Below are 23,798 nucleotides of genomic sequence, written 5' to 3'. Positions count from 1 at the left end.
ATTAATATATTACTGCTACAGTAAATATTCAACATTGATTTTTTTTTTTAACGCAATTCTTTTCTTAGACCATCCATCTAAAATCGAAAGATAACAATTACGTAATATACGTCTCAATTTTAGTTTCATATTAACTGCAAGAAACTCAGGCGTGTATCTTTCTTTTCTTTTCTTTTCTTTTTTTTTTTTTCAAGTCAGAATTAACAACAATAACAGAAATCTACCAATAGGCGTGAGGTAAATATCAACTAACAGCGCTATCTACAAGTGTATTAAATCATTTTCCGCATAGAAAACAGATTTTAACCAGCGCCAGTATTGAACTTCACAAGGTGCTGCATGTAGTTTGTGGACGTTATCAGGTATGAAACTATTAAATATGTGGCTAATTGTTCATAGTTTTGCTTAGTAATGTTATGTGATTTAGTATTTAACAGGAAGTTTTTTTTTAATATATAAATTTAAACAGTTACGTACCATAATAATTATATTAAATTAAGAAATGAAAGCGTGCAATTTTATCGTTTCCAAGATGGCTATGTTTCAGATTTCGAGCTGCAATTTGTGGTAACAATGCAAAGTATTACATTATCCAGCTATCATAGTATTAAATATTATAACAAGTGACGTATCAGTGTTAATCAAATATTAAGAATATTAATCTAAATTAAATAGATTCTGGTGTTGCAAAGGACAGTTAAACTGGCGCGAAATTTTATATCCAGGTCTTGCAATTGGCGGCAAGACATTGCGCCAATTCATTTCCAGTCTATAGTACATTGATTTGTGTGAAGTATTGCATGTGTTCCCACATTATTACTTAATATGTGTGTTACTTCCAGTAAGCTATTGTGGGGTAGGATCGCTAACACATTAATAAGTGTGTTACTCCCTGTAAGTTATTGTGGAGACGCGGAGAATTTTCGTGGAAAATTTCTCTCAATCCTCCCCAGGATTTCACATCGTAAACTGCAAGTAACGACGCCATATTTAGTTCATTGTTTTGAGAAAGTAAGCGGAGGAGCATAGGCATTTTGTGGGGTAGCTACTTTTTTGTACAGTATACCAAGAACCGTTTTGTTTGGCCTGGGTTTCGGGTAAAAGAAGGATGAATTTAATTTTGTTTCGATTTTTGGTTTCGGGTAGAAGAGGGATTTCTAAAAACTAGATTTTGTGATAACCGCCTTTAGTGAACTAATGTACGGATATTCTGAAATGACTGAAAAGTAAAGAATGTGTACCCCAATAGGGTTCGGGGTACCTTATTTCTGCATTAAATCTGAAATATCAAATGTAAAGAATTCATACCCCAATGGGGTTTGGGGGTACCGAGGTGTACCTTCTGCATTTTTAAATATTGTGAAATAAATGTAAATAGATACAATGGGGTTCGGGGGTACCGTGGGGTACTTTATTTCTGCATTTGTAAATAAAATTTAAATGTAAGGAATGGATTGCCCAACGGAGTTTAGGGGTACCGTATTCTGCATTTTTAAATATTCTGAAATATAGCTCTAAAATGTATATGTTTACTGAAAACCAAACTCGATAGCGCCTTATAATAACTATAATAACCTAAATATGGGGAAGTAAAGAGCGGCACAATAAAAGTGGGGATTGCATGCTAGATAGTGCAATTTTAAAAATTAATTACTGAGGTCTAACAACCATCTCAAAAGTAGTTTCAATCCAAAACATGCACACACCCATATGGTGTTTGGGGATGTGGGGTTAGCAAAACTCCCATTTTTAAACATTTCCAAAATGTCGTAACCAAGTTTTAAAGAACGTTACAAGTGTGGGTAAGGGTTCGGCTCTTGGGTCTAGCCTAGAAGGAGTTGAGCGATTGGAACGAAACTTGCAGGATTCATAGCTCATCAGACAACAATAAAACCCCATAAAAACTAAATGTTCTTTTGCAAACAAAGGGGGGACGGGGGCAAAACCCTTAAAAATTGTCCAAATGGCACAAAACTCATAAATATTAATCAGAGTAATGCACTGAAGACAGAAATAATTTTAAAATTCTTTCTACTGCTATTTGGAGGGAGCAGAGGGGACATATTCCTCCATAAAAATCTATGGTTCGGCTCTTGGGTCTAGCCTTGAAGAAGTTGAGCGATTGGAACGAAACTTGCAAGATGCATAGCCCATTGGGCAACAACCAAACCGCGAAAAAATTAATTTTCCATTTGCAAATCCAAAGGGGGAACAGGGAACAATACCCTAAAAAATTGTCCAAATGGCACAGAACTCACAAATATTAATCAGAATAACGTACTGAAGACAGAAAAATGGGCTATGAATCCTGCAAGTTTCGTTCCAATCGCTCAACTCCTAGGCTAGACCCAAAAGCCGAACCATCGAATGAATATGCCCCCTCTGCTCTCTCCAAATAGCAGTAGAAAAAAATCAAAAATTATTTCTGTCTTCATTACGTTACTCTGATTAATATTTATGAGTTTTGTGACATTTGGGCAATTTTTTTAGTGTTTCGCCCCTCGTCCTCCCTTTGTATTAGGAAATGGAAAATTTGATTTATTTGCGGTTTTATTGCTGTCAGATGGGCTATGAATCCTGCAAGTTTCGTTCCAATCGCTCAACTCCTAGGCTAGACCCAAAAGCCGAAACATAGGATTTTATGAGGGAATACGCCACCTTTGCTCCCTTCAAATAGCAGTAGAAAAATTTTAAAAATTATTTCTGTTTTCTGTATGTTACTCTGATTAATATTTATGAGTTTTGAGTCATTCGGACAAATTTTTAGGGTTTTGCCTCCCGTCCCCCTTTGTATTTGCAAATGGAAAATTTGGGTCAATATTCCGTTAAGGGGGTCCAGTGTCTTTGACACCACTTCTTTCTATTGATTTTCGTTTGATTACATAATATAACGTTATATTAGGTTCTATTAGGTTAGGTTAGCTTTGCTTAGCTTACGTCAGGTTAGGTTAGCTTAGCTTAAGGAGGTCCAGTATAGTTTTGGACCCCCTTAACGGAACATGGACCTTTAATTTTTTCGTTTTTTGGTTGCTGCCCAATGGGCTATGTCTCCTGCAAGTTTCGTTTCAATCGCTCAACTCCTAGGCTAGCGTTCACCTCCGGTGCTCGGGGTCCCTGCTTCGATCCCAGCTCGCGCCGTGTGGACTTTGTGGTGGATAAACACCGTGCTCGTGGGTTTTCTCGGGGTTCTCCCGTTTCCTCCCACTTTCTTCATTCCACCATTTCATTCATTTCTCATTATCAGCGTCTCCTTTAGCCTAACCGGCATAACCGTGCGACGTAAAACTCAAAGATTTTATTTCATTTTTTCCTTCTAGGCTAGACCCAAGAGCCGAACCATAGGATTTTATGGAGGAATATGCTCCTTCCGCTCCCTCCAAACAGCAGTAGAAAAATTTTAAAATCTTTTTCTGTCTTCAGTGCGTCACTCTGATTAATACTTGTGAGATTTATTCCATTTGGACATTTTTGGGGGGTTTTGCCCCCCACTCCCTTCTTTGTATTTGCAAATAGAAAATTTAATTTTCTCGCCGTTTTATTGCTGTTTGATGGGCTATGAATCCTGCAAGTTTCGTTCCAATCGCTCAACTCCTTCTAGGCTACACCCAAGAACCGAAACATAGGAATTATGTAGGAATATGCCCTCTCTGCTCCCTCCAAAAAGCAGTAGAAAAATTTTAAAAATTATTTCTGTCTTCAGTACGTCACTCTGATTAATATTTGTCAGTTTTGCTCCATTTGGACAATTGTTTAGGGATTTGCCCCCGTCCCCCCTTTATATTAGGAAATGGAAAATTTATTTTTTTCGCGGTTTGGTTGTTGCCCAGTGGGCTATGAATCCTGCAATTTTCGTTTCAATCGCTCAACTCCTTCTAGGCTAGACCCAAGAGCCGAACCATAGGATTTTATGGAGGAATATGCCCCCTCTGCTCCCTCGAAATAGCAGTAGTAAAACTTTGAAAATTATTTCTGTCTTCAATACGTTACTCTGATTAATATTCCTGAGTTTTGTCGCATTTGGACAATTTTTTTTTGGGTTTTGCCCCCGTTCCCCCTTTGTATTTGCAAATTGAAATTTAATTTATTTGTGGTTTTATTGCTATCAGATGGGCTATGAATCCTGCAAGTTTCGTTCCAATCGCTCAACTCCTAGGCTAGACCCAAAAGCCGAACCATAGTTTTATGGAGGAATATGTCCCCTCTGCTCCCTCCAAATGGCAGTAGAAAAATTTTTGGAAATTATTTCTGTCTCCAATACGTTACTCTGATTAATATTTATGAGTTTTATACCATTTGGACAATTTTTTTGGGGTTTCCCCCCCCCCGTTCCTCTTTGTATTTGCAAATGGAATTGTGATTTTTTCGCGTTTTTATTGTCTGATGGTCTATGAATCCTGCAAGTTTCGTTCCAATCGCTCAGCTCCTAGGATAGACCCAAGAGCCCAACCATAGGATTTTATGGAGCAATATGCCCCCTCTGCTCCCTCCAAATAGCAGTAGAAAAATTTTAGAAATTATTTCCGTTTTCAATATGTTACTTTGATTAATATTTATGAGTTTTGTCCCATTTGGACAATTTTTGGGGGTTTTGCCCCCATCTCCCCTTTGTATTTGCAAATGGAAAATTTAATTTTTTCGCGGTTTGGTTGTTGCCCAATGGACTATGAATCCTGCAAGTTTCGTTCCAATCGCTCAATTCGGTAGACCCAAGAGCCGATCCCTTACCCAAGTGCGTGTTTACCGAAAATTGCAAGTCGGCATCTAACGGTTTCCGTAATGTGGGGAAATAAATAGCGATACCATAGGTATGTGGGGTGTGCGTACTAGACGGCACAATTTCGAAAAATTAAAAGTCTAACAACAGCGAAAAGAGCACCTGTAACCTAAAACAAACGTATATCCCCTAACAACAGCGAAAAGAGCACCTGTAACCTAAAACAAACGTATATCCCCATAGGGTTTGAGGGTTCCATAGGGTTCATGAAACCCGTGAAATTACCATGTACGCATACACCATCCCTATAGTGTCGTTTTCATTTGTTTCTCTGCGACTTAGGTATTCCGACTTGTTTTCGATAATCACATATCTGTAACGTCCTTTACAACTTTATTAAGTCATATTTTGGAATTTTTTTAAAATGGGAGTTTCATGAACCCCATGGAACCCCCAAACCCCATAGAGATGTACATTTGTTTTAGGTTATAAGTGCTCTTGGAGTTTCTGTTAGACTGTCTAGTACACAAACCTCACCCCTAGTACGCAGGCTTAGCTATGGTGTCGCTATTTATTTCCCCATATTATAACTATTAGATGTACCGACCTTGAGTTTTCGGTAAACACACGCCTGTAACGTTCTTTAAACTTTGTTATGACATATTTTGGAGATCAAGCCCTTTATAGGTATGTGCGTTTTGGATTGAAACTACTTTGGAGGTGGTTGTTAGGCCTCAGAAATTATTATTATTATTATTATTATTATTATTATTATTATTATTATTATTATTATTATTATTATTATTATTATTATTATTATTATTATTATTATTATTCAAAATTGCACCATCTAGTACGCGAACCCCACACCATTATGGGGTCGCTCTTTGTTTCCCCATAGCATTTTGGTAACCATAAGGCGTGTTGAGTTGCGGTTTTCGGTAAACATAAATCAGTAACGTTCTTTAGAACACTTTAGAGACATTTCAAATTATTTAAAAATGCAGAAATAAGGTACCCTCGAACCCTATTGGGGTATCCACCTACTTTTTGGGTAGTAATACATTTTGAGTTGCTAAATCTCTATAAATACTTTCCCGAAATTCATTGTTCTTCTACCCTAAACCCAAAAGTTTATACTCGATCTAAATTTATTTTCTTGATCTACATGACAATACAACGGGGGGGGGGGGAGACAATGGGAGCCGACCCTTGGCTCTTAATGCTCTACTGAACTTGTTGTGTTACCAAGTGAAGTGCTAGTTAAACTACATTAGTGGCGTGGCCAGGGAAACTGACAATACCCAAGTTTCTCTTCCCCGGTTTAGAATAGTTCTGTTTACCTGCAATATCCATTTCTGATCCCCGATGTTACATTTTTTAAAGATAAGTTAACACCAGAAACAAGTAATGTAAGCTACAAACTTTTTTTTTTTTTTTTTTTACACACACAAAACCTCAATCTTTATTGCTACCTAAGACTTCAACAAATTAGTTCTATAATGTATTCTTTACATTTTTATGAGGTATTTTTCGTTAGCATAATGCGTTAAAATATAATACATGCGAGTTCATACAAAGCATTACAAAACAATGTGATTGCTCTAGATTTAAAAAAAAAAAAATGCTTAACGGAATTGTTAGCGCACGTGATTTCGATGCGTTGTTCCTGGTTTTATTCCCATTGGGAGCACCAGTTTTTCGGTATTGACTCAGCATTTATGATACAAATTAGGGAGTTACCTGAATTAAGAGTTAGCAAACTCTGGTCCTGAAAGAAAGAAATAATGGCATCAGAGAGCCAGTGCTCCACACGATAACTCTTGAGTGAAAGTGAGGTTTTGAATAATAATAATATTTTATTATTATTATTATTATTATTATTATTATTATTATTATTATTATTATTATTATTATTATTATTATTATTATTATTATTATATTTTATTTACAATAGATAGCTAAAACAATTAAATCGGCCGAGTTTGTTAGTAAAGTCTATCCATTAAGATCTTAATGGTAACACGTTCATTGCTCTACACAAATTTCAACGAAAGCGAATTAGCTATTAAATTATGTTTCGTACAACAGATAGCTAGAGAGATTATCTCGGCCTAGTTAGTTAATGGAGACAATTCATTAATTTCTTAACGGGTAATACCGTTCGTTACTCTATACGGTAACTTGATTTTTTTTTTTTTTTTTTTTTTTTTTTTGCAATAGATCGCTAGAGTGACTATCTCGGTCGATATTTTAATGGAGTCAGTCATTTAACATGTTAACGGATAACACCGTCCATTACTTCACATGATAATTCGTAAACGAAAGCGAATTTTTTAAAATGTGTTTTTGCAGTGGATAGCTGGATCGATTATCTCGGCCGAGCTAGTTAATGGAATCAATCCATTAATATCTTTAAAGAGTAAAAACCGTCCGTTACTCCATACGGTAACACACTGGTTCTAAATCGATGTGTCGCGCAGTCCTCATAGGGCGTGTCGAGAAATTGTTAAGTCATGAAGCATTTAGGAGTAAAGTTAAAAATCGATTTTGAGATAGACTGTACCAGTCAACGTCCCAGCGGCAGCAACAATATTTAGTACTACACTTTGGCACTATTATAGATATTATTATTGATAATAATGAATCAAACAAGTGTTGAGTTGAGTTGAGTTTGAGTTTAACGTCACTTTTCAGCAGCAAGGCTATGTGAGACGTGGACCTACTGAGTCGCGATGTCTTTGATGTTCAATAAAGTGTGTTGTCAGCCATAAAAGGTTGCAAACCACTGGGGTAACTCTTGAACGAAAGCTATTTTTTTTTTTTTTTTTTTTTTTAATAGATAGGTAGAACAGTTATTCCAGGCGAGTTCGTTAATTGTCAATCTAACATCCAAAATAAATAAGCTTAACCTAATCCAGTACAAATTTTATAAAACTATTAAAACCAAGACAGGTTACGTAAACCTCTTTTTAACAATTTATATGGTGGAGTACTTTTTCGGTATCGTTGATCTTTGCTCTCGTTGAAATACGCTGATTCTGTTTTTTTTTTTTTTTTTTTATTTATTTCTTCGTTTCTGCTAGAAATTACTAATTTATTAATACATTCTATAATTTAATTACCCTCTTAATGTTCCATACTGGTTAATTATGTGATTGTTGATGTACTGAAATTATATCTAATAGAAACTTTTATTTCAGGAATCAATTTATTTATATTCGGATGATATTATATCCTAGTTATTAAGTTCATTATTGTGATTTTACGTAAAATTTTACATATTCGCTGTTGATATTAATTTCTCGTGTACATACACAATCTCCATCTATTGCATTACGGTATTATTTAATCAACTTACCATGCATTATGATTATACAGTTTTCATATAATCTTTCACGGATGTACCACTATATGCACTCCAAAGAAAGGGCAGTACATTTTCTATCTTATTAAAAATTATTTCAAACTGTTTCGATACTCGCTGACATCTTTATCAATAACTTCGATGCTTAAACGTGTAAAATATGGGAAGGTTCTTGCCTACCTGTAGGACCCAATCCTTACTTCTCAAACTATGATAAATTTAGTTTCTTGAAAAAATGCGTTACAAAGGTAAAAGGATATATATTCTTCATGTTAAAAAAAAATGCTTTTTTTTTTTTTTTTTTTTTTTTTTTGAAACGGAACTTGAAAAAGACAAATCATGTCAACTTTATACTTTTCACAGGTTTTATAGGGTTAAATCAAGCTTGGCAAAAACTTTTCTTTCTTTTGGTTTAAACTAAGTTTTTTTCTTTGGGGGGGGGGGGCTTAAATAGGTTTGTTTTATTTAATTAGATTACATGTGGATAAAAATAAGTTCACTTGTCTTTAACATTCTTATGTAACAGCGGGTCTATGAAGGACAGGACCTACTGTTTAAATATGGTTACCAGATCTTAACGTCTTTCCCGTAAATTTTCCGTTATATGTTTTTGTTTTCCCCCTAATATACTTGATTCATCTCTTTTCAGCATCGAGGTTATAAAAGACAAGGACCTACAGCTTAACGTGGAGTCCTAGCCACATGGTCTCTCACTGGGACTGTAATGTACCTCTTTGAACTTTATGTGTTACATTTGTTTTTAATGAAACTCCAATCAACCCAGTTTTCAATCAAAACTATTCTGCGTTAGTATGTGAAACCATATGTTTGTTATATGTAAATTCTTAATATCACATATCTTCAATTTTTCTGTCTGAAAGTTATATGTAATTCTCAATATCACATATCTTCCTTTTTAACCCTGAAAGTTATATGGGTCAGTCCATGTCAATTCATCCAGGTTATGAAACCCATAGTCTCAGAATGGCATGAAGATTTTTCAGTTTACTTTACTTGCCATCCTTATTGATCACACCAAATTTTAATTTGATATCTTATATACTTTTTTAGTTAAAATTTGTTTTAGTTTGGTAAAATATACGTTTTTGTTGTTGCCGAGGGTTAAAGAGATTACGACATTGATATACTAAAAAGATCATAACTTTGTTAATTCTCATCATATCACAATGATTTTTTCACTAAAATGATCATAATAAGATACAGAATAAGGTAAAAATACATTCAGTTACTTGTACTTGAATTATTGTAGTAAATATTAGCTCAAACCTGGATATTACGATTTTTTTAAAGAAAAAACATAAAATTTTAAAATACAGTAAAAACTTAAAGGCACTACATAAACCAAAGTATTTTATATGTATTTATAAGCCTAAAGGCATGAGCTAATGTGTTCTGAAAGAAAAACTGTGGGTTTTTAACTGCAAATATTTTTAAACCATTTATCTTTAGAGTACGGCCAGGTATTTCAAGAAAATCGTAGACCTTCACGTTGGCAGCCCTGGCGTTGTCCCTAATTGTCACAGGGATATGAACCATATCTCGTTACAAAGCTTATGGAACACAGATTCCAACAAGGTAAATTCTGTGCGCCCTTGTTTCCAACCCATAGAAGAAGAAGAAGAAAAATTGCTTTTTTCAAAAAAATATTTTGTTGGACTCTGGCAACACTGTTCATTGTCATACGCAGGAAAAAAAAATATCGCGTACACACCAGACATTGGGTGGAATCATATAAAAAATAAAGGGCCTAGGTGCAATAGCTTGCGAGATAAAAATTCGAAATCTCGTATATCCTATGGTCAACCTGTATATATTTTACGAAGGAACTGTGATCTACCCTCAGGTTGGCAACCCTGGCGACTTCCCTAATTGTCACAGAGACGCAAATGATACCTCGTTGCAAAGCTTACGGAACACTTGTTCCAATGAGGTAACTTTTTTGCCTTCCTTCCCCCCTGGTTCCCAAACCACAAAAGAAGAAGAAAATAGCTATTCACTATGAGTTTAATGAATTATACATATTCATCACATACAACAGATTGAATATAATCAGTGAACGAAAAAAGAATTTACCAAATCATCTTTTAAGTCCTGAAGTGGTTCATTTACTATTTACACCATAGAAGTCCTGAAGTGGAATTACAGAAAATGTTTAAATAAAACACTAGCAACATTTTATTTCTGGGCTTGCATTTGTTTCAACATCTTGTTGCACTGAAGATTGATTGAACCTATTTCCTTTTCGAAAAAAAAAAATACATTCTTCCGGATGCTTTTGTGACTGGGGGGGGGGGGATTACACATGAAATTATGTTACTCATAGGAATCCAGCAAACATCTTCGTTTGGGGGCCAGTGAAAAGATGGAGCAGGCCCATGGGTATGCATAAATTTAATTTTAACGTCTCCTTCATCATCATGTTTTGACAAAACTAATCCAAAATACCACCGGTCATCATAAAGGCATGCAATGTAATTGTGCACACCCACAACAGGCATTTTCACCGAATAATTTTCTCCAGAAAAGTTGAATATTGTGCAAAAGTTGCTCGTTTTGTTCCAGTGGAGTCTTCAGATTTGGGCTCAAAGTGATGAAGACTACGTGTTCCAGGTACTGTCCTGGCTTGAGTGAAACGCCCTTCTAAGTTTTTTCGTGCCTCTATCAAGATTTATTTTCTAATCATTGTGAACTTTATATTTTCCTTGCAAAAATAAAAAAAAAAATCGGAATTATCAATAGCATTACCAGGACTGCGTTGGAGACTTGCTTTTGTCACGATGCGCTTGACAGTGCCACCTATACCGTCACAAGGAGACTTCCCATGGCTGGTGGCAAAAAAACACCATGTAGCTTTTAATCCAAAGTCTTTTTCATGAACTCATGTGGTTCGGATTCCACGTTAATCAGTAGGTCCACGTCTCAAATAGCCTCGCTGCTGAAAGGGACGCTAAACTGAAATCAACTCAACTCTTTTTCATGAACCTGAGGACTGTAGGATTCGCACTCCTCAAGATACCGAACGAAATTGCTACCTAAACTGATATGAGATTCCAACGAACTGATTTAATTTGTGAAATACTTTGTGAAACAATCTTACTTTCTAAATACATTAAATATATTTTTAATTTATTAAAAACTAAGACTGTTATCGAAAGCGCTTATGAGTAAAAATAAATAAATAAATAAATAAATAAAATTACATTTTGGTTATTTGATTTTAAAGTTTACTCTAAAAGCTTATGCGCAGTTGTATTAGTTCTAGAACATTGATAAATTTACTGCAGCTTAAATAATTTAACATCTTCAGCTTGATTAAAATGTCATAATTTCATTACGCCTTACATGTAAATCATTCAATGAGTTTTTCAGAAAGTAAAATGTGCACTAGTTTAACCCTTAGAAGATGCCTGGCTCATCCCTTTCTCTTAGCGCCAGTACTTTAAACCTCTGTTGCTCGACTCCTAATGAACCTAGACTGTGCCTCCTCATGCCGAATCCGTAGGAGAAAGTGATTTTTCTTTAATGACAAAGAACAGTGTTGCCAAAGTCTCACAAACGTCACAGATGATTTTCATCTTTTGTGGGCTTGGAATCGAGGGGGCACAAAAGGTACCTCATTGGAACCAGTGTTCCGTAAGCTTTGCAACGAGGTATCATTCGCGACTCTATGGGAAGTCGCCAGAGTTGCCAACCTGAGGGTAGACCACAGTTCCTTCGTAAAATATATACAGGTTGACCATAGGATATACGAGATTTCGAATTTTTATCTCGCAAGCTATTGCACCTAGGTCCTTTATTTTTTTATATGATTCCACTCAATGTCTGGTGTGTATGCGATATTTTTTTTCCTGCGTATGACAATGAACAGTGTTGCCAGAGTCCGACAATTTTTTTTTGAAAAAAGCAATTTTTCTTCTTCTTCTATGAATCGGAAACAAGGGCGCACAGAAATTTCCTTGTTGGAATCTGTGTTCCATAAGCTTTGTAACGAGATATGGTTCATATCCCTGTGACAATTAGGGACAACGCCAAGGCTGCCAACGTGAAGGTCTACGATTTTCTTGAAATACCTGGCCGTACTCTAAAGATAAATGGTTTAAAAATATTTGCAGTTAAAAACCCACAGTTTTTCTTTCAGAACACATTAGCTCATGCCTTTAGGCTTATAAATACATATAAAATACTTTGGTTTATGTAGTGCCTTTAAGTTTTTACTGTATTTTAAAATTTTATGTTTTTTCTTTAAAAAAAATCGTAATATCCAGGTTTGAGCTAATATTTACTACAACAATTCAAGTACAAGTAACTGAATGTATTTTTACCTTATTCTGTATCTTATTGTGATCATTTTAGTGAAAAAATCATTGTGATATGATGAGAATTAACAAAGTTATGATCTTTTTAGTATATCAATGTCGTAATCTCTTTAACCCTCGGCAACAACAAAAACGTATATTTTACCAAACTAAAACAAATTTTAACTAAAAAAGTATATAAGATATCAAATTAAAATTTGGTGTGATCAATAAGGATGGCAAGTAAAGTAAACAGAAAAATCTTCATGCCATTCTGAGACTATGGGTTTCATTTGATATTTTAGCTGGATGATTTGAAATGGACTGACCCATATGTAAATTCTCAATATCATATATCTTCCCTTTTTACCTTGAAAGTTGTGTAAATTCTCAGTGCCATATATTTTCCGTTTTTTCCCCTGAAAGTTATATGATGTAAATTTTCAATATCACATATCTTCCGTATTTTCCCTGAAAGTTACATGTATATTCTCAGTATCACATACCTTCCGTTTTCCCTTAAAGTTATATGTAAATTTTCAATATCACATACCTTCCGTTTTTTTCCCCTTAAAAGCTATACATAAACTCTTGAGTATTACATATCTTCCGTTTTTTCCAAACATCGCAAGTTTTTCTTTTTTCTCTGAAGTATCTGACAACCCTAAACTTAAAGTGGGATCCAATTTATTACTCGATTTGGACCAGAGAGAAATCGTCCTCCATCTATAGACTAGAGCGTGAAAGCCTTTGATTACAATGAAGATAACGGCTATCGATTTACCTATAGAGGACATCTGATAAAAAAAACACGTTGTATTGATTTTGCATACTTACGAATATTTTAAAGAATCACCTCAGAAGGACAAAATTAAAGTGAAATCACTATACAGAATGATAAAGGACAAAAATAAAGTGAAATCACTATACAGAATGATAAAGGACAAAATTAAAGTGAAATCACTATACAGAATGATAAAGGACAAAATTAAAGTGAAATCACTATACAGAATGATAAAGGACAAAAATAAAGTGAAATCACTATACAGAATGATAAAGGACAAAATTAAAGTGAAATCACTATACAGAATGATAAAGGACAAAATTAAAGTGAAATCACTATACAGAATGATAAAGGACAAAAATAAAGTGAAATCACTATACAGAATGATAAAGGACAAAATTAAAGTGAAATCACTATACAGAATGATAAAGGACAAAATTAAAGTGAAATCACTATACAGAATGATAAAGGACAAAAATAAAGTGAAATCACTATACAGAATGATAAAGGACAAAATTAAAGTGAAATCACTATACAGAATGATACACATTGTTAAAATGAATGGACAAATTCAAAAGGCTACAGAATACAGATCTAATTTAGTCCAAGTTGATTCATCGAGCCAGTAAAGATTTAATTGAACTTGTATATCAATAAAAGAAGTGAAGGATGGAATTAATTTGAATTCACTATGGCTCTGAGCCTTCATACATATGCATATGCAGAAAATACTCTTCATTTCAATAAATAAATTACAGTCATGTTTCCTGGGTTTGTAATGTAGAAATAAAAGATCTTCTAGATAGTTTGAGATATGAGGAAATGTCAGCATGAAGTTCACATTATTCTTAGCATTTTTGCTTTAAAGTTCATTTATTTATTTATTTGCTTTAGACCAATTAAAAAAAAAATGGTTTAAACCAACCAACCCTGGTTTAAATGCATCTCCATTTTCAACAAGCAGACAAATGAATTATCGAGAAAATCTTTATTTATTTATTTATTTATTTATTTATTTAACGAACAGGAAGAACATGCAGAAGTCGTCTTTCTGGCAGAAGTATAATGTAGTCTTAAATACTAGTTTTGGTACATAGCTGTTTTAAAGTTAGAAAGCGTTCCTAAAATTAGTTTGGCAATATTAATTAATGACAATATACGTTTTATGTCCCTACTAGTCTTACGTTACCCCCATTCATAATTTTACTGTTCTCACGCTGTTTAGTTTGCTGTATTAACTTAAAAATTAACTTCTGCCAGAACGACTACAATATAAACTTTGTACTTTTTTTTTTTTCAAGGAGTTAAGTTCATCAGAGTTTGAGAAGCAAAGATTTCATTTGCTTTCCTTATTTAAAAAGGAGTCCAGGGGAAGGCAAGAGCCTACGCATATGTTACTAGTTAAGCAACGAATAGAAATTATCAATATAAACATTCGATTCGAAACAGGTCGAAAGATGGTTTAATTTCCCGGACACGTAAGAATTTTCCTATTGCATTATTTGATATGTATCTTATATCAACTGTTGGTAAAATTATTGAAACCTGAGACTCAAGATCACTGTTGTTTATGGGTCAGAGATTAGGGAATAAATTCGTCTTATCTTGGAGAGAGAGAGAAATAGAAACCTATCCAGGCTTGACGTCAATCAAGAACAATAGGATGAATCCACCCATTGGTTGATAGCTAAAAGCGTTCGAAAGTGATGTGAACGAATTCGCCAGCAGGTTTAATAATAAGTTCTACAATAAATTGCGTAAAATTTCTCTTGACTTTTATAAAACATTTTGTTATATCTCAAGACTCCCCTTATTGTTTGGAGCTGAAATTGGGAAAAGAATGAATTCATACCATCTAAAAAGAGAAAACAAGCTTACCGATAACTTTCTAAAATTACTAGATTTTTGTGAAACAGGGTGTGTTTTATTTGAGATTTCCTATTGGCATCAAATCCTGGAGGATAACTTGAGGTAGAGGAGGGGATCATAAAAGTAATGTGTGGTTCCTTGGAGGTTTTAAGAAAATCTTTGGTTGGTTAATGATTCGTTCGAGAAAATTGTGAAAACCTTCTTTCAAAAAATGCCATATTATAGGGTTGCTATGGAACACTGATTTATGAAATATGAACGAAATCATCTCTCGCTTCCATAATGCACACAATCACTTTTTTTTTTTTTTTTTTTTTCCATTTCATTTCATGTGAGGATACGAAACCAAAATATTTATATTAGGCTCGTTTGTTGTATAAATTGCAGTAAATACCTTAATAATAAACAACTGCACAAACAAAGCTTTTCAACTTACGTAAGCACTCAGTTTACAATGGCACACCTGACCAGAGTTTTTACTGAAGAAGAGGACAAACCGTCATTGAAACTTCCGCGGTCAAGAATGCCTTTGTTACCTATGGCTGCTTATGTATGTAAGTAAGTAAAAAAAAAAACTTTAGTAAATATGGATCCTATTAATATAATAAGCAAATGTCTACTTTGTCTAATTTTGTTATTAATATACCAGGTGCTCAAAAATCAATGTTAGGTCTATCTTTTGAACTGATTTAACAGAAAACTCGCATTCTAAAACAATGATCTTCAACAGGTCTTTAGGAGATACTATCCATTGCGTAGTAGATGACGCTCTTGCCTTTGGTGCGAGCTGTCCCGGATTCGATTCGGAAAGGTGTAAAAGACTTTTCAGGCCAGCCATCCTGAGTGAAGTTTCTCCTTATTCACACCAGGGAAATGCCGGGATGATAACTAACATAAAGGTCCCAGGCCGCTTCCTTCCTTCCCCATTCCTTTCCTCTTTTACCACTTCTCCAGGTTGTTTGATCGGCAAGGAACATCATCATCTTTCATATGTGATGAGCTTAAATGAGCATACATGCCGCATACCTGGAAACGTAATTCCTAATTCCTAAAATTAAGAAGATACTATCACTATATTGGCTGGTTGTGTGAGTATATACCTTAAAAAATTAAAGCTGAAGAATGGCTCGAGTAGTTTCACCTTGTTTGGAAGCTTATTTGATCTCTAATATATTGCTGAAAGTATACTAGGGTGTGTATCGGTCACGAAAGTCACGAATGTCACGAAAAAGTCATGAAATTTAGCTTTTGGGTCACGATTTTTTTTTTAACTGTACAAATGTAAGTACAGATTGGAAAATTTTGTTCTGTAAAACGTCAAAATTTACCACCAAAAATGTCTATGGCCGGCTTTAGACGCTACCAAATCCCAAGTAAAGTACGTTTCTATCGCATGGGTGAAAATTCGGCCTAATTCGCCCGCAAATTCGCTCTTGAAAATGTTTGCTAAAGAAAAGGTCACGAAATTTCATTTTGGAATTTTAGTAGACACCCTGTATACTGTATAGAAGATATTACTCAAAATGGGAATTTCAAAGAACTACTATTATTGTTTACGCTAAAGAGCAAATAATTTTTAGTACAAACTTTACAAAATATTGATGCTCCTTCAGATAAAAATCAATGACTTACTAATTACTAATCGGTACAGTAGGATACAAATCAATAAAAAGGAACAAAAATTTTCACAACGTTAAAAACATCCGAAATCTCAAAATTTGAGGCATTCCTCACCTCTTGAAAAAATATTTTTCTTGAAGTTCTGAAGTTTAAGTGGACGGATGAATTGTTAAATATCTAATACTTATATATGCAATTCAAGTTACGTTATAAAGAACATTCTTCTTTATGACCAAATGTACTCATATTCTTGCTATTTATGAATCTATGTTAACAACAAAATTTAAAATTACGTTATATAGACATTTAGTCTAAAGATTAGGGATACAGTATAATTGCTTTTCAGCAAGATATTTTCCGTACTATGAAAAGGTGGTCTCAAGTATAATATTTGTTTTCATTTTGCTGTACAAATTGTCAACTAAACATTGTAATGACTCATTGCCGGCTGGTCTGAGATCAAGCGATTGAAGTCCTAGCTACTAATGCACGAAGAAGAAAAGCAGCACTTAGGGAGTGTTTGTGTAATAAGCACTGTATTTTTTTTGTTTGTTTGTTTGTTTGTTTGTTTGTTATAGATCAGAAATTTGATTGTCGTAATACGTCGTACATTGGTTTTGATTGTTTCGAATTATCCCTTCCATAGGAAGTTAAAATCAGTAAAGAATAAAGTAATGGATTTACCCTCATAGCCTTTCCTCCCCTGCCAATTTCTTGTAGAGTTCCACGATAAATTTTCTAAAATACATTCAGTTTTGGTAGAATATAAATATGTTTCTTTTACTCTTTCCTTGTGCTCAGGATTAAAATCAGTTAAGGATGAGAGGTGAATCCATCCCCCAACATAGTATGGATTTCTCCACAACACCTCCGATTAGAGAATAAAATGCAAGATATCTTCTGTAAAAACAAATATTAGATTATCATAGAATATGGCGCATACTATTTGAAGCTTCACAATCGTTTTTACTACTTAAACTTATAATCAATTGAGAACGAGAGAGTAAAAACCCTCCCCTATTTTTGTTTTAAAGTAAGGGCTTATCCAGTTTGCCATAAGCACCAGACTGTATAACGTCATCAAATCAAAACTCACATTATGTGCTAAATCGAGTCTGGAGATTCCAAATCAAGATGTGAGATATTTCAAGCACATAACCTCAACGTGGGTCGCCCTGGATAATTCGAAGAAGATAAGCGTTATTATTGATTTTAATCAAACAACTGGACTTTCGACAATGTTCTATCCATCTTTACCTTACGTGTTGTAAGCTTTTCATTACTTTTTCTTTGCAATAAGCTTACAATTAGCCATCTTATTATATAATTTTTGAGATATGTGGACGACATTTTTTTTTTTTTCACTGATTTTCCATTGACTTTAATGTTCATCTTTCGTGATTTTTTTAAAATTACTATGTTCCATCCATTTTAGGACAGTTTGTTTTTGAATATAGAATCTACATAATCTCTTCTACATTTAAGCTGAAATTCATCCATCCGCCCCCCTCCCCCAAGTCTGTTCACATCATTGCAAACGGATAAACCCTTTCCTAAATGCTATCCGATTTTAACACAAATGTGTTTATTGAGGTTTTTACATAATTTTCACTCATACAGTTAAAGACAATCAAATATCAAGGGTCACTTAACCCCTTCCTCGAAGATTTATATAAAAATTCTATGATAACTCGTTTTTTTTTTTAAAAAAAATGTTGAATATGGTGTAATTTTTGTGAGAATTTCTAAATGTCTCAATTGCTTGCAGTTAAAATGGCCAATAATAAGGGAGCACGTTCTTCCAAATTTTGGGTATATAACATATTTTTCTAAATATTTATTAGACGCATTTCGATTTCTATAGAACGTTATGTGTATGTTGTTAGACATTAGAGACTTATTCTTATAGGTTTTTTTTTTTTTTTTTTTTTTTTTTGATAGAATCACCTATACTACTATTTCCCAAAGTATTGCCACTTTCTTCCAGTACACCCTATAACCATGTGTAATATACCAAAAGCAAAGGTGAAAGCAATTCTTAGTTCATTAATAGCACATTGCAGATACCATCTGGTTCTTTAAATTTTTGACCTCCTCCAGTCATTTTGCTGTCCAATAGAAATTTACAAAGTATTAAATTTGTGTGTAACTGAAAGCCTAAAACGAGAATTTTAATCAATGTATGTGATAGTACTTGATCAAAAGTTATGTACTGAGATTTTTTTTTCTTACATTCGATCTTGAGACTTAATGGCGTAAAGAAAACTAATAAATTATTGCCTTAAGATAACTCTCATACAATTTACTTTTTTTTTTTTTTTCAGCGTTTGAGAGGTTAGCAAGACGTTGACCGTTTAGTTCTTTCAAGAACACACCCGGCGCTTTAGAAGTGGATCGTAAGTTTAATTTTGTTTTATCTCTTATTATCACATTTCTTAATTTATGTGCGTAGTCTGTTTGCTCCATTGCTGAGGTATGGTAATTATGAATTAAAAAATAAAAATAAAAAAGCAACTTAAATTTTAGTAAAAATTACAGTTTTCTCATATTATTTTAATAGTACGCCAAGAATAAGCATATGGATATTGTGTGCATTAATACTAAAATGAAAATATTATTAATATTGTTTATGTCTAATACTCATAGGAGCTTATATTTTCATGGAACAAATATATATAAACACTATGAAAAATAATCAAATATTGCATCCAATATACTTGCTTATAGAATAGCCTTCGTATTCTGAAACTTGAAATGTTGACAGTGCACAGTATTTTGACGAAAGGTACCACTAAGGAAGGATTTTGAAAGTTCGACAGGGAAGGGGGGGGGGTTGTATAATGATTACTAGGGAAAAATGTTCATATCTCCGAAGGATAGAGACATGAAATTTGATAAATTGACCTCTGATTTAGAATAGACATATGTTTCACCGTTTTTTGACATTTTCCCTAGAGGGAAAGAAAGAAGACGGGAAGAAAAACGGGTGGGGTTGCAATTGTTATAACATGACTATATCTGGAAATTCTGTATGAAATTTGGAATTTAGACTTTTCATTTGAGTCGTCCAGTTCCAAAACGGCTCTTGTCCATTTACATCACATCCTAGAAAACAAAGAAAAACTGTAGATCGATTCGTTTTGTAGCACTGGAAATATTTGAGGATGTTCAAATTTTTCACATAAATACAGTATTCCCAGTTCTACAGTATTCTACAGTTTTCTGGAATTTGCAGTAAATGAACAAGAGCCGTTTTGGAACTGGACGAATCATTTAAAATAATTGAAGACGGGTTTCAACGTTCTTAAAAAAAAAATCCCTTACAAAGGAAGAAAAAAGCAAGCATAAAAAAAAGTAGCGGCTGTAATAGTTGAAACGAGATAGAAGTATCTCAGAATCATTTAAAATTTTTAAGTTTTTACCAGCACTGGGAAAACCCATTTTGCCTTCAGAGACAATTAGAGACATGAAATTTGGCATTTAGACTTTTTATTTAAAATAAATAAAGACGTATTTCTGTTTTTTTTTTTTTTTTTTTTTTTTTTTTTTTTTTTTTTTTAAAGATATTTCCCTTAATGGAAGTAAAAGAGAATGGGGATTGCAATTGTTAAAATAAGATAGTCTTATCTCGAAATCCCTTAAAGTTTGGGACATGAAATTTAGTTATTTACACTTTTGAAAGGCTGAAATAAGAGTGCGAGGCAGTAGGTCGAACAAAATGTGGGGATTTGGGGGCAAAGTCGAATGTTAGTATATATCGAAGACTAGTATATGTATAATATATATTTTCACAAAAGAAACACTGACCAAAGCTTTAGCACATACACTGTATTATAAACTATAATGTGTAACGGTTTCGGACACAGAGATAGTATCTGAGGAAGAATATGTTAGATATCCGAAACCCTTACACATTATAGTTTATAATATATTGAAATGAAATGAAATTTTTGAGTTTTACGTCCCACGGTTATGCCGGTTAGGCTAAAGGAGACGGTGATGATGAGAGATGAATGAAATGATGGGATGAAGAAAGTGGGAGGAAACGGGAGAACCCCGAGAAAACCCACGCACACGGTGTTTGTCCACCACAAAGTTCACTTGGCGGGAAATGTGTGTGGTTGAAGCTTTCGTCAGTGTTTCTTTTGTTACAATATTCAATCCAAAGCCATGGATAGACTTGTTACAAATATTTTCCTTGCAATGTAGGCTGTAGATAAAACGGGGTTTTGCAAAATATGACTTCTAAGGTGAGGTAGAGAGGATTCAGTGATTTTTTTTGCCGTTATCCGGATCTACCAGACTGGTAGGTGGGAATCTTGTATAAATGTTTTCGTTGCATCTTAGGCTCCAGATTCAATGTGAACCCTGAGATGAGAATGGACCCCCCCCTTCCCCCCAGCAGATCTCCGAAACCATTAAGCGCAGTACCATTGTGTTATTCACTTGCATTCAGTATCGGAAGACGAAGAGAAATGGAACTCAGGAAGTTGAAATGAAAAATCTCAGCGACAACACACGGGGTGTAAGGTAGATATAAATAACTTTAAGTAACTATTCGTGAAGTTGCAAAACTCAAGTAAATTTAAGGAGACCTTAGTCAGTTTGTAGACAGTTTTCTTTGGTTAAAATGTTTCTATTAGTAGCTAACAAGACACATAAACAAGTGAATGAACAAAAATAAAGTGCGGTCTTGCGACGTAGTAGCAGGGTACTCACCTCTGGTGCATGGGGCCTCTAATTCAATACCAGTTCTTGCCAAGTGGGCTTTGGGGTGGACAAACCGTGTGCGTGTGTTTTCTCGAGGTTCTTACATTTCTTCCCACCTTTTTATTCCATCATTTCTTTCATTATTATCATCGCCGTCTCCCTTTTAGCCTTGAAGCATAATCGTGGGATGTTAAACTAAAATAAAAGTGTGTTTATCAATCTGCAATACTACTATTATTAGTAAAAAGCGGTGAAGTTAACGTTGTAAGTTATTTTGTTTCAACTCAATACACAAGTGAAATCTCAAGTATACTTTTTAATTGGAGTAGTTCATAACACTTCAAGATTAACATAGATTTGAAAAGTCAGGGAATGCTGGGATACTTTATTTTGATTAGAGAAAGGAAGAGAAATATATCATTATCACATTACGTAGGTGACAGTCATCTAATTTGTAGGTGGAACTCCCGTTTCATGCTCTATTGATAGACTAGCAATTGGCGCCACGCGTTACTGCGGGCAATATCTTGAGTTCTTCCTTTTACATCTTTCATATATAAGTCGTCAGACGAAGTCTTGCACGAAATTCAAACATCTCGTTTGGGCATCTTAATAAATCACTCCCACATTTTTTCTTCCAATCTAGGTCCAACATAAAAAAAGCAAATAAATAAATCAATCAAAAGTTCAGTATTCCAAATTTCATGTCTCCAACCTTAAGGGATTTCGAGATATGGATACATTATTATAATAAATGGAACTCTCCATTACTCTACCCCATTTTCCATGTCTAATTATAAAAAGCCCTTCTTTAGTGGTACCTTACATCACAAATCCTACATACTGTCTTAACTTCCAAATTCCTAGCTTAGGTAGTCTGGCCTAGATGTTGATCAGTCAGTCAATCAGGGCTTCTTTTATAGAGAGAGATAACAAAGAACAACAGTGCCACCAGTAAAAAGTGTCCATGCTTTGATAAATTTCTAATTGGGCTTTTTATACTAATTTGAGGACGCTGAATCCAAAACAACTATTTTTTAACATTCACGTCCATGGAATGTCTAGAAAAGTGATCCCAAATTTGAAATACAAATAAATACAAATATCTCAAATTTGAGGTGATTTTTCTCGTGACTCTGTGGACGGATACATTTTGGAAATACTTTTGTTGGATTCGGCATCTTTATATCAATATAAAAAGCACCATTGGAAATTTATCCCAGCGTGGACACTTTTTACTTAGTGACATGATCGTTTGTTCTTTATAGAAAATTTAATATTGACCATTATCATCCAAATCAAATATTGACCACAACAATATCACCATTTTGAGGTGAGGTATAAATAAATAAATATACCTTTTGTAATTTCAAATAGGATTGGGAAATATTTAACCATGTTTTAAAAGAGTGAATTAATAATAATACATGAACCAAAATTACATGAGTAAACTAATATCATAGGTTCGCTTTAGACGGATGCTACAGATTCTACTTTCTTCAGGTTGTCTTCAGGTTACAAATTTTTCAAAACTACGCTGCCCTCTTCGTCTCGCTCAGATCTGGCAAACATCTTTGCTTGAATTCCGCTGCACTCCCTGATGAGAATTGGAAAATTAGGATTGTTGTTCTTCAAGTCCACATAGTGATTCTCAAAGAATTTCCACCTGTGTACATCTTATTTCCCTAGAAGTTATCTAGGAAATTGTGGGCTTCCATCAGTTTCTGAATGTTCGCGTCCAGATTTATTCTCTTATATTCTCTTATATATATATAAATGAAATTACAAAATTTAATAGGTTGTCATGAAAAAATGTTTGTTAATGTATAAAGAGTACGTGTAGAAGAATAAACAAGTGAAAATAAATATACCTTACCTCAAAATCACCTCAAATTTAGGATATTCGTACTTATCTATATTCAAATAAATACACAATTTGAGAATTTCTGAATTCTGTCGTAGGTAATCATAATTAACTAACTAATTAACTCTATAGCCTATGGAATCCGGAGGTTCAATGCCGCCTTCACAAATACTACTGACTTCTATCCCTAGTCAACTGGATCCAGTTTCTACTTTGTATTCCTATTTCTCCATTTTAATATTATTTTCCTATCTGCGCCTAGATCTCCCTAATGAACATTTTGTGATTGGATTTTGAAAGCGTTCCTACTTTTTTTTTCCATTCTGGCTACATTACCTGCCTACTTGATCCTCCTAAACTTGATAATCCTAACAATGTTTGGTGGTAAACGGTATAAATTATGCAGTTATTCGTTATGAAATTTCCGGTATTCCCCATTTCCGTTCCTCTTGGTTCCGAATATTCGTCTCAGGATTTTATTCTCAAATCCTTCGCAACCATACAGTATAACGGACATGATTATCGTTTTATATTTTATTAAGCTTCAAATTCCT

General features: G+C 34.1%; 1 protein-coding gene across 3 annotated transcripts in view; it reads left to right on the top strand.

Annotated features, from left to right (window-relative positions):
* The first annotated feature begins 270 nt into the window (after positions 1-270).
* Positions 271-23,798, top strand: part of LOC145680520 (uncharacterized) — a 67,795-nt gene continuing 44,267 nt past the window's right edge. For all 3 annotated transcript variants that reach the window (XM_081751124.1, XM_081751123.1, XM_081751122.1), the window contains exons 1-2: positions 271-362; positions 18,995-19,066. The gene's annotated coding sequence lies outside the window, so the exon portion shown is untranslated. The remainder of the gene's footprint in view (positions 363-18,994; positions 19,067-23,798) is intronic.

Source organism: Thermobia domestica, chromosome 3 (genome assembly GCF_964235325.1).
Source record: "Thermobia domestica chromosome 3, izTheDome1.hap1.1, whole genome shotgun sequence".
Lineage (NCBI taxonomy): Eukaryota > Metazoa > Arthropoda > Insecta > Zygentoma > Lepismatidae > Thermobia > Thermobia domestica.
The sequence above is the reverse complement of the archived record's forward strand: the minus strand, read 5'-3'. Positions and strand labels throughout refer to the sequence as shown.